The 12,468-nt window shown below is 48.5% G+C and overlaps 1 long non-coding RNA gene across 1 annotated transcript; it reads left to right on the forward strand.

Moving 5' to 3' along the window:
* Window positions 1-1,468: 1,468 nt before the first annotated feature.
* Window positions 1,469-2,064, forward strand: LOC133794252 (uncharacterized). The gene is made up of 3 exons (XR_009875151.1): window positions 1,469-1,559; window positions 1,790-1,888; window positions 1,973-2,064. It is a non-coding gene; the product is annotated as an uncharacterized LOC133794252 (long non-coding RNA).
* Window positions 2,065-12,468: the final 10,404 nt, after the last annotated feature.

Below are 12,468 nucleotides of genomic sequence, written 5' to 3' on the forward strand. Positions count from 1 at the left end.
ATGCAAACCCTCCGCATCGACTTCCACTTCATGTTCAGATGATGCATTTTCAATATTTTTTTTTCATTTTGCACATAATGTTCGTAACTAGCCATTACTCAAAGCAAAATTTTCTTGTAGATGTAGAATGTGTATAAATGATAAATGGACTATATTAATGTCAAAAGTCAATCCAAATAAGAAGAAGATAATATATTTGGAAAAAAGATAATTATAATAAAGATTTATTAATAATTAACTCAATTACAAGTTTGCAGCATGATTTAGTTTCTATATATAATTAATAATTTTAACATTATTATTTTAAAATTTTAATTAATGAAAAATCATAATTCTATTGGTTTATTCAATACCTTTCAATAGTTAATGAAAAATTATAATTCTATTTGTTTCCAAAAATAAAAATGGTGACTGATATATTTAATAGCATGTAATATACATTAAAAAATAATTTATTCATTAGCATATCATATATAAATATAATATTTATTAAAAAATCTTTTCATTATTTTGAGTTTTTATTAAAAATAAATAAATATATTTTTAATAATAGGTTTTTTCTATGATAAAACATTAAATAATAAAATATACATAAATATTTATTTGAAATAAACTATCACTTAATTTTTTTGGCAAGAATAATTATTGTGACAATTATCATTCAAACTAATATTTATTACCTAATTAAACTAAAATTTGAAATTCTTTGTATTTATTTTTTTATTATTATTATTTATCATCTTTATCACTTGCCTATTTAGTATTATTTTTTATTTTTTTATATAAATAAATCCACAATTTCAAAATTAATTGACACTATAAAAATTTCCAAATTTTTGGTTTTATATATTTTTTTATTTATTTTCATCATCTTTATAACCATTCCTCATGAAAAATCTTGTTTAGTGTCTAAGTGAAGAAGCTTCAATTTCAAAGTGTTTCTTGTAAGATATTCAATCATTTTTTGTTGTTTGTTTTTCTTTCTTATAGAATTTTGAAATGTTTTAATTGTTAAAAAAATTGTAACATATTTATAGCCTTTTTTTTTAAGTAATAATCTTCTTCTTCATCTTTCTAATAGAAATTCTTGATGGAATCCGATATCAAATGGAGGGAACGAATCGATCGTGAGTTCAAAGAGATGAGAAATGAATTAGAGCTCTCAAAAAGGCATTTAGAAAACAAGGAAAATTGTAAATGCACATATGAGAAAAAAATAAAATTAACAAATGAAGAAATAAAAAAAATCTTCACCATCACTATCTCTTGAAAAGCAAGTTATTAGTCTAGATTAAAGTGTGTTGTTTGAACATTTTAAACTCGACAATCATTTCAGACCAAAAGATAAAGAGCTGTTAGAGTTTTTTTTCTCAAACTCCAATCAATCGTAAGTTTGCTATCTTTATGTTTTTTTTTGTAAGTGTTTAAAATATTTTTTTTATGTCCTACATTTTGTTTTTTTTTTTAAATATAGGGATATTATAGTTGATTGTGGTTACAGTTTTCTACGACGGTCCGACTTTCGTTACCTTGGACCTAATATTGAATTGGAGACAGAGGTAATATGTCCTTTTTTTTACACTAACAATGTGAATGCGATTTTTTTTATTTGTAAATATAGATTATTACTATGATATCTTCATTGTTGACTTAAAATGAGAGATTGAAGAATGGGAAAGAGTGTAAAATTTGGTATTTTCCTGTGATAATAATGGTGAGTCTTTTTAATTGTTATTTGTGTCAAGTAACAATTCATGTTTGGAGAATTAACTTTTTTTTTGTATAATAGAAAAACTTATTGCCCGACCCACACTTACCACTATATCAAAGTTGGAAGAGAATGCATTACTACGAAAGATTTATGGGTTCCCTTGACCATTGTAATGAAGTATGAGTCTAAGTTATATGTAGAACCTATTTTTTTATTTATTATTAATTATTATGAAATTTCTAACTTTAATTATAGTTGTAGATATATATTCCCATTTTCATCATGAAACACTACATGCTTGCTCGAGTAATTATAAAAGAAAGAAAAGTTGAAGTTTGGGACTCACTTGCTCATAAAAAGTTTCCTATATTGCAATCATCTAAGATTGTCGAGATTGTAAGATTTTATTAGTTGATTTGGAAGAAAAAAATAATTTCAATTTTATTTATTCTTGTTATCCCCATTTCATGCCTTGGGCCCGGGACGGTGGTCCAGGCCCACTAACTGGGCAATTGGGGTTGGGCCCAGCCTAAGCCCGTTTGGCAGGAAGTGATTGACATCGACGTCCCAAGTGTGGGTCCAGACCCAAACGGTGTCCAGGAAGAATGATCCGGGACGTTCATCCAAGAGACGTACAATTGTTTGGGGTTACGGTTGAGATGTATGCAAACGGTCCCAGAGCCTAGTAAACGGTCCGGGCTCTAGGTAGATGATCCAGGCTTATGGTAAACGAAGAGGGACAAAGGTAAACGAATCGGGTCAAGTCCTCAGGATTGGCAGGATAAAGCATCTGTAACCCTGACTCCGCCCCATGAAGTGTGGGGGTTGTCCCCACGTTTCACCTGCGGAAAAGGCCACCTCGGGATTGTACGTTGTTGGTTTAGACTTGTGCCGCCACTACTCTGACTGATCTTGTCCCCTGAATCTGCCTTGTAACTCGGAATGCCCAGACCAAAAGCCCCATTTTGTCGGGTGATAGATAGGCTTTGGGATGCCCCAGTGGGCTCTGGTCATTGTTTGTCTTTTATGTTTTTATCCTCTGTATTGGGCTTCCGATAGAGAAGCCAGTTGTATTTATATCTTTGTTGGGTCCGGGTCAGCCCGACCCAAGCCCAGTGCTCCTATGAGCCTATAAATACAGGTGACAGAACACTGGAGAATGGATCTTTTTTGGCTTGTATACAGTTACTCTGCTAAAACAAAGAGAAAAACTCCATTGTTATGGACTTTCCAAGCTTTAATACAACTGTCTCGTGGACTAAGGCTCATTAACGCCCCAACCACGTAAAAATCTTATTTATACCTTCTAAATCCCTTATCATTAATCTCACTTAATTTTTATTAATATAGTTTCCGAAAATCTCGGTAAACATTTTGGTGCTTTCGTTGAGAGCCTGAGAAAGCTATTGCTAACATCAAATATCTACAACAATGGTGAATACAAGACACACCACTTTCGACCCTACTAACCCAGAACAGGGCAATGGAGAGCCACTGCCCTCCCAACCTCTTCCTTAAAGTCCACCTGAGGACGTTCCTCATCAGACGTCCCACCCTGACGAGTCACAAGACCACGAAGGTGGACTAGAGTATGAGGAGGACTATTACGAAGAAGAGGAGGGGAATGAGGGGGAATACCATGACGAAGCTGCGGATCCCGAGATCCCAGGAGCGGACCCCAACCAGGAGGATCTAGAGGTGACTAGACTGAGGCAGCAAGTCTTGGACCAGGAGGCCAGGATTGCTGAGCAAGCAGAGGCATCTCGGCGGATGCAGGAGTCCCTCCAAGCCCTGCAGACATTCATAGCCGTGCAGGTCTGGCGACCAATCTTCCAGCTGGCCCGCCTCTAGAAGCGCAACAGCCCGCTCCGTAGGCCAGAACCGGAGCCCCTGAAGATGTGAGGCTGGCCCCTCCCCCGGAGCAATTTCCTGAGCCAGTCCCAGGAAATCCAGACCGGGAGAAAAAGAAGGTCGGGGGAAAGACCCGAGAGAAAAATACCCCGTCCCGAAAGTCGGGACCCGTCCCCGGCCGCTCCCTAGGAAAGAGAAGGTGCGCCCCGTCCCAGGACAGGACCGCCCAACCAATCTGCAAGGGATGCGGCCGCGGGATGCTCGGCCCCAGCATGCCCCAGGGCAAGCCAAATGGGAAAGGCCTTTGCACCCCAGTGCTTCGGTGAACAAAAATCGTTGGGAACGCCCACATAGCGGGAAGCATCATGCCCTTAGTTTCGGGGGTGACACATCCCAGGTAGACCTACGCGACGGAATGAACGCTCGGAAAGAGAGGGCCCGTAAGGAAACGATCCTCCCCTGAGGTGGCGACCTTAGGAAAAACATCAACGACAGGAGGAACGAAAGAATCCCCCTGGAGGATGGCATGGCCAGGCAGCTCATGGAGCAGCTAGCCGCTTTGAAAAAGGTCACGGACCGTTTGGTCCGCAAGCAGGAGGGAGCGGATACCGACTCCGATGAAGAGAACAAAGAGCCCTGTGTGAGGCATATCCTAGACGTTGTGCTCCCCAAGGGGTTCAAGATGTCGAGCCTCACTGCCTATACCGGGAACACCGACCCCAGGGATCATCTGTCCCGGTACAACCGGCTTATGACCGTGGCCCACGTTAGTGATGACGACAAGTTCCTCTGTTTTTCAATCACTCTAGGTAGTCCCGCCGAGGAATGGTGGAAAAGACTTAAGCCTGGATCCATCCAATCCTAGTCAGGGCTACAGTCGGTGTTTGGCAAATAGTTCGTGGCCACCATGAGGATGGACATGCAAATCAGTGCCTTCGCCAACCTTAAACAGCTCCCCGCGGAGACATTGAGGGCCTACATCCAACGTTTTACCGAGGAGGCCTCCAAAACCAAGGTGGACGATGGGCAGCGCTTGGTGGCATTGCAATCCGGAATCAGGGCCGGGTCCCCCCTCTGGGATGACATGCAGCGTAGCAAGGCGACTACTTTAGAAGAGTTCATAAGGAGGGCCCAAGGTTTTATCAACTGGGAGGAGGCTCAGATCCAGGCGTTCGGATGGCCTCTGGCGCCTCAGCCCAGTACCCACGCGTTCCCGGGGCACGGGGTACAATTCCTGGGCGCAGCCCTACGTCACCCCTCCGATTGTCTCAGGTTCGGCGATTACGCCCAGGGTCACCTACACCCCTACGGTGTATGGTCCTACCTCTTCGGGGTATGCCTCAGTCCAGTCCGCCCCCTTTTCTGAATACCGAGTCGCGCTAGCAGGCCACAACGCGGCCTAGCAATCGTAGGCGGGGGGAACGGAGGCAAGTGTAAACCCTTCCTGAGGGAAGAGATCCGGCAAAGGCCAAAATCGGTCTGAGCTGGCTAAGAAAGGAAAATGGGGCTATGAGCCTCAATATTCAGAATACACCAATCTGGTGGACACCAGGGAGAACATATTCCTGGCCACAGAAAGGGCGGTTCACTACCGGAAGCCTGCCCCCATGTTCAAAGGAGGGAGGAATCCAAGAGATACCAACAAACGGTGCGCTTACCACAAGAACGTGGGCCACACGACTGAAGAGTGCCGGGAGCTCAAGGATGAGATCGAGAATCTGATCAAGCTGAGGTATCTCCACCAGTGGGTCAGGATGACCGTGGGAGTCCCGGGCCTGTCAACAGGTCCCGGACAACTCGTAGTCCTGGGTGCCCCCAGAGCATATCCGCCTCCGGGAGGATATGCGCAGGGCCCAGTGGCGCAAACCCCTCAGGGGGTCCCCGTTGTGCAAGAACTTAGCCCTGGGATGCCCTATCCATTCGGAGCGGCACCCCCTCGCGTTGACGGACATGTGGCTACCATTTCAGGCGGGCCTCACCTGGGAGGACCATCTAGGAATGATCAGAAGCGCTACCTGAGTGAGCTCGACCACGATCAGGAGGTGTGCGCTCTGGTCTAGGCCCCGGCTCAGCGCCCGAAACTAATGAACCTCCCTATCACCTTCACAGAGGACGATGCCCGTAACGTCCATTTCCCGCACCATGACCTGCTGGTCATAGATGCCCAGATCGCCAACAAGTTGGTGTTCCGGGTGCTGGTAGACGACGAAAGCTCCGTCAACATCTTGTTCAAACCCGCTTTTGCCGCAATTGGCTTGACCGAAGCAAATCTGGCATCGTGTCCAACCCAGATCTATGACTTCAACGGAGACGCGTTACTCCCCATGGGAAAGATCCAGTTGCCTGTAACATTAGGGAGCGAGTTGCAGCACTCGTTCAAGTTCTGCACGTTCATAGTGGTGGATTGCCCCATTGCTTACAATGTCATTTTTGGCCAGTCCGCACTAGTCGAGTTCGGGGCGATCACCTCCATCCGTCATCTTTGCATGAAGTTCTCTTGCGACAACGGAGGGGTGGGGACAATCCGGGGAGATCAGAAGAGTGCCTGGAAGTGCTACCACGTGTCTGCCCAACCAATATACATGGTCCGGGAAGAACCCTTTGAGGAAGTCATCGACTCGGTTCCTCCTCCCCCCGCTGGAAGAGTGATCCAGGAAGTAGATAAGCTGGACCCGAGGATAGGAGATGATCGCGTCCTGAAGCCCATGGACGAGATTGAGGAGGTGTGCATTAGTGACATTGATTCGACCAGGGTAATCCAAGTCGGGAAAAATCTGCTGGCAGAGGTCTGAGCCGCCATAATCGCCCAAGTTAAGGAGAACCAGGACATTCTGGCCTGGTCTCACTCAGATATGATAGGGATTGACCAAACATCATTAGCCATGCGTTGAACATTGACCCGAACGCGACCCCAGTCCGTCAAAAATGAAGGCCCTTGGGAACGGAGAGGGTCGAGGCCCTCATGCTGGAGGTAGAGAAGCTGTCATCAATCAATTTTATTCGTGATGTTGTATACCCCGTGTGGCTTGCCAACCTCGTTCTGGTGCCAAAGCCAAACGGGATGTGGAGGACGTGCATCGATTTCACAGATCTCAACAAGGCTTGCCCGAAGGATTGCTTCCCGCTTCCCTGGATCGACTAAATGGTGGATGCGACATCCGGGTACGAGATCTTAAGCTTCATGGACGCCTACTCCGGCTACAATAAGATTTCCATGCATGTGGCAGATCAGGAACACACCAGTTTCCAAACCGACAAGGGGATATACTGCTACATCGTCATGCCCTTCGGGCTGAAGAACACCGGGGCCACCTATCAGAGGATTGTTAACCAAATGTTTTGGGCCCAGCTGGGGCGAAACATGGAAGTATACATCAACGATATGCTGGTCAAGTCCAAGACATCCGGGAAGCATTCGGACGACCTAGCCGAGGCCTTCGCGGTCATTCAGAAGTATGGGATGAAGCTGAATCCCAAGAAATGTACTTTCGGCATGACCTCCGAGAAGTTCCTGGGTTTCATAGTGAGCTTCCGGGGAATAGAAGCCAATCTGGATAAAATCAAGGCACTGATTGATATCCCCTCTCCCCGGAAGCATAAAGACGTGCAAAGTCTGACCGGGCGGATAGCCGCCCTAAGACGTTTCATCTCCAAGGCCACGGACAAGTGCATCCCTTTCTTCAATGTTCTTTGGGGAAGCCAATGTTTCGAGCGGTCGGCCGAGTGTGAAGAAGCTTTTCAAAAGCTGAAAGAGCACCTGGCCCGAGCACCGATCCTGGCAAAATCGGTGGACGGGGAGCCTCTGTACCTCTATATGGCAGTGATCGAGCACGTGATCAGTGCCGCATTAGTACGGGAGGAGGAAAAGACCCAGCTCCCGATATACTACGTGAGTAAAAGATTATTGGGGGCTGAGTCTCGATATCCGCTAATAAAAAAGCTGACTTTTTGCCTGCTAATGGCGTCCCGAAACTCCGGCCTTACTTCCAAGCCCACGCCGTAAAAGTCCTGACCAACCATCCCTTGCGGCATGTGTTGCAGAAGCCCGAGTCGTCGGGAGACTCTTAAAGTGGGCCATGGAGAAAAGTCAGTTCGATATAGCCTACATTCCTAGGGTCTCCATCAAGGGGCAAGCCCTAGCCGACTTCATCGTGGAGTGTTCCGAGATCACCAAGGGGGACGATCCCGCGGCCCTTGCGGCGCTTGTATGGAAGGTGTTCATGGATGGGGCCTTGAATGAGAATGGGGTTGGGGCTGGGATCATCCTGGTATCGCCCCAAGGACACTAGTTGCAAAACGCCCTGCGTTTCCAGTTCAAGGCATCAAACAACGAAGTCGAACACAAGGCCATGCTAGCCGGGTTGCGTCTGGCCCAAGAGGTAGGGGCCAAAAACCTGGAAATCTACAGTGATTCCCAGCTAGTTGTCAAGAAAGTCTCGGAGGAATATCAAACCAAAGGGGAGAGAATGGCGGTTTAAGTGATTCAGACGAGAGAGATGTTGCAGGCGTTCAAGAAGCACTCCATCCGCCAGATCCCCAGAGAGCAAAATGTGTTTGCGGACACACTAGCAAAGCTGGCCACCGATGTCGAAGTAGAGCTGTCCGGACTGGTCCCCGTTAACCATCTCCCCATCCCTAGCATCTGAGTCTCCACGATCCATGACATTGACCACTCCACGTCTTGGATGGGACCCCTTATCCGCTATCTGACAACCGGTGAGGTGCCAGCAAACAGGGCCGCAACCAGGAAGCTTCAATACCAGGTCCACAGATATGTCATGATGGACGGAAAACTCTATCGCTGAGGGTTGTCCATGCCTTACCTCAGGTGCGTGTCCGGGACAGAACTGAGCGCCATCATGCACGAAGTGCACGAAGGCTTCTACGGAGACCATACAGCCGAACTCAGTCTATCCAAAAAGATCCTACGCCAAGGATATTTATGGCCAACCATGAAGAAAGACTGTATTGACTATGTTCGCAAGTGCGAGCAGTGCCAAAGATATGCGAAGGTCCCGTGGGCCCCACTGACAGAAATAACCTTGATGACTAGCCCCTGGCCTTTCGCGGTGTGGGGGATCGATCTGGTAGGATCGCTCCCGACCGGGAAAGGAGGAGTGAAGTACGCCATCGTGGCCGTCGACTACTATACCAAGTGGGTTGAGGCGGAGCCCATGAACGCGATCACTTCGAAGAAGGCCCTGGATTTTGTCATCAGCAATATAGTGTGTCGGTACGGCCTCCCTTACAAGATTGTATCCGATAATGGGAAGCAGTTCGACAGGGTCCACTTCACAGATTTTTGTGAAAGACATGGTATCGTCAAAAGTTTCTCCGCGGTCGCCAAGCCCCAAGCAAACGGGCAGGCAAAAGTCGTCAACAAAATCTTGAAAGGGATGTTAAAGAAAAAACTCCAAGCCTGCAAGAGCAAGTGGCCCGAAGAGCTGCCCCGCGTGTTTTGGGCTTACCGGACCATTGAGAGGACATCCACCGGGCACACTCCTTACTCCATGATCTATGGATGCGAAGCCGTCATCCCAGTTGAAATGACAATCCCGTCTCACCGAAAAGACACGTATGATCCTGCCTAGAACCACACTTTACTCCAGGAATCACTAGATCTCATCGAGGAGATCTAGGAGGAGTCACAGGTGCAGCTGAAGATGTACCAGGGCAAGATCGCTCATCATTTCAACTCAAAAGTAAAAAGCCGAAGGTTCGAAACCGACGACCTAGTCCTGAGAAGAGTCTTCCTTACTACCCAAGATTTGGGAGTAGGGGTTCTGGGCCCGAATTGGGAAGGGCCGTACGAGTTCCAACACGAAATATGCCCCGAGACATATCGTTTAAAGTGGCTCGATGGCACAAAAGTCCCAAGAGCCTGGAACGCAGAACATCTCCGTAAATACTATCAGCAGTCAGGAGAGCGTGTTCCAGTTTTGTATTTTCGTTGTAAATAATGTATGCCTCAGGGTGACCCCTTGAATAATAAAAATGGCGTGTGCAAAACGCCATAAAGAAATGTTATCAAACAATGAAAATTCTACTCAAGTGACCCCAGACCAATCTCCGCTCACTTGTGGGGGGTATCCCCGGTATGAACAAATACCAGGCGGGGCGCAAGGCTTAGTCCTAGTCCTGACCCAGACCGACAAGGTCCGGGGGGTACAAACCCCGTAGGACCAAGCCTCAGGCTGGTCCGGCCCCGGAGGAATGATGTCCGGGTGTATAATAAAAAAGAGGACCAAGCCTCAGGCTGGTCCCTCCCTAGACGAACGATGTCCGGAGGTATAATAAAAAACAAGACCAAGCCTCAGGCTGGTCCCGCCCCAGACGAACGATGTTCGGGGGTATCCTAAAAAATAGGACCAAGCCTCATGCTGGTCCCGCCCCAGACGAACGATGTCCGGGGGTATAATAAAAAAGAGGACCAAGCCTCAGGCTGGTCCCGCCCCGGACGAACGATGTCTGGGGGTATAATAAAAAATAGGACCAAGCCTCAGGCTGGTCCTGCCCCGGACGAACGATGTCCGGAGGTATAATAAAAAAGATTATCAAGCCTTAGGTTGCTCCTGCCCCGAACGAACGATGTCTGGGGGTATAATAAAAAAGAGGACCAAGCCTCAGGCTGGTCCTGCCCCGGACGAACGATGTCCGGGGGTATAATAAAAAAGAGGACCAAGCCTCAGGCTGGTCCCGCCCCGGACGGACGATGTCTGGGGGTATAATAAAAAAAGAGGACCAAGCCTCAGGCTGGTCCCGCCCCGGACGAACGATGTCCGGGGGTATAATAAAAAAGAGGACCAAGCCTCAGGCTGGTCCTGCCCCGGACGGACGATGTCCGGGAGACAAAAGCATCCGTTATGCCCCAGGGAGGACATTGCCCACGACTAGTAGAGAGTAATAGTCTAGTCCAGGCCTTTGGAATCGGGACTGAACCCTCAGATCAGTCATACATGGTGATATATATATATATATAAAAAGAGGAATAACAGAAATAACATAAAATGGGTGAGGCACTACAAATTGTCTTGGACGCGTACGCGTCCGTAAAAGTTATTACAAAAAAAAAAAAAGAGGTGAGGTGAAGATCCGGGTCTAGGCTTCATCCTCCAGGAGCTTCGCATCTTCTTTCTCCTTGGCCTCGAATTCAGCTCTCTTTGAGTCCGTGTCGGGAAAGATCAGGAGGTTCATGCTTTTGTCTTTGCACCAGGCCATGTAGATGGCCTCCTTGAAGGTGACGCGCAGCATGTCGTCCGCCTGCTCTTTTCTGCGGCAGGTCTCATCATGTGCCACCCTCTCCTCGCGAAGAGAGCCGTCCAGCTCACGGACTTGGGCCTCCAAGCCTTGGACCCTCTCCTAGTCCCGGACAAACTGAGTCACAAATGTCTCCTGTGCGGCCTTTTCTCTGAGATGCTTCGCCTCCAGAAGGGCTACCTTCTCATTAGCCTCGGTTTCTTTCCGGGACATAGCCTCTTCAAGCCAAGCCTTGACTCGGTCAAACTCCGCGCGGTCTTTGTCGGCCTGAGCAACCGCTTTGTTCAAGGACTCCTGCACCTGAGCTATCTCCCTGGCCAGGGCCTCCTTGGCGGCCTCCCTTTGATTCATGGCCACCTCCAGCTCCAGCTGGAGCGTCTCCATCTTCATGGCCACCTCGTCCACCAGGTCAACATTCCGATAGGCAGCAGAGCGTCCTGGAACGAAGCAAAGTTAGAAGAATCCTTACTAAACAAAAAAGAAAAAAAGGGGAAGAAAAAGATGCGAAGCAAACTTACAACGGTGGCCTGATGGCGGAGAGCCTGGGAGATGAACAGCATGTCCGGGTTGGCGATGGTGGCATACCATTTCAGTTGAAGGTTGGACATGGTGTTCCCCACCTGGTCCAGCAGGTCCGCCGCGAATGGGGTCGTGTCCTGCCCCAGCTTAGGGCGAAAGCCCGTCTCGACGGCTGGCCGATCCACAATCAGCTGTGGGACACTGAAGGCCGCCGGGCGCTCAGCGAACTCAACCTGATGACGAATCGTTAGGGCCTTGTATGTCTTGTCCCTCCTTTCCCGGCCACTCTCCCAAGTCTGGGAAATGAGCCTGGATTGCTTGTCCCGCAAGACAGCTTCCCCCTCCTCAGGTAGGGCCGGATGAATGGGAAGGGCCGGTGTTGCCAGAATCTCCTTCGCGGTGAGGCGACTTTCCCTGAATGACTCTCCAGCTGAGCCAGCCCGCCTCGTCCAGGGCCTCTTGTTCCTGGTTTCGGTCTTCACCGCGCCCAAATTCGTGGCCCTCTTCCCGGAACTCTGGCTTACCGCAGGTTCCGGCTCTAGATCGATTAGTGGGGGTTGGGAGAGGCCGGGGACAGTGGCTGGGTCCACAAACGTAACAGGAACCGCGGCAATTGCGACTTCACCGGGTCGAGGATCCGCCCCTGGTGTCTCCTTGTTGCGGGAGAGGTCCGGGCCCAGCGCCTCGGGTGTTTTCTTGGCAGGCTTTTTTGCCGCGACCTTGGCCTCCCTCGCGGCCCAGACCTCAAGAAGCTGCCTCATCTCATCCACGGGGTCAGACATGTCGGGGGTCAGCTCCACGATCTCCTTTACGGCGCAGAAGACGCGCCATCCCGCAAGCAATTGGTAGGCTTGGGGCAGAAGCTGGAAGGGTGCGATCCCCACGTATGTTAGGAACTGCATGAAGTAATCATGAAGCGGGAGTGTAGCTCCCGCACTGATGTGGCCTGCACTCCAGGCCCTGAACCTGCTCATGGAGGTGTGCGCCCGCTCCTCTTTCCTGGCCAGGCGGTTGGGGAAGAGTCCGGGAGTGGACTCTACACCCAGGAATTTCTCGAGGACATACATCATCCGGTAGTTCCGGAACAGATTCGGTACTGTGTCCATCTCCCATTTGTTGCCTTTAGGGGT

This window comes from Humulus lupulus, chromosome 8 (genome assembly GCF_963169125.1).
Source record: "Humulus lupulus chromosome 8, drHumLupu1.1, whole genome shotgun sequence".
Lineage (NCBI taxonomy): Eukaryota > Viridiplantae > Streptophyta > Magnoliopsida > Rosales > Cannabaceae > Humulus > Humulus lupulus.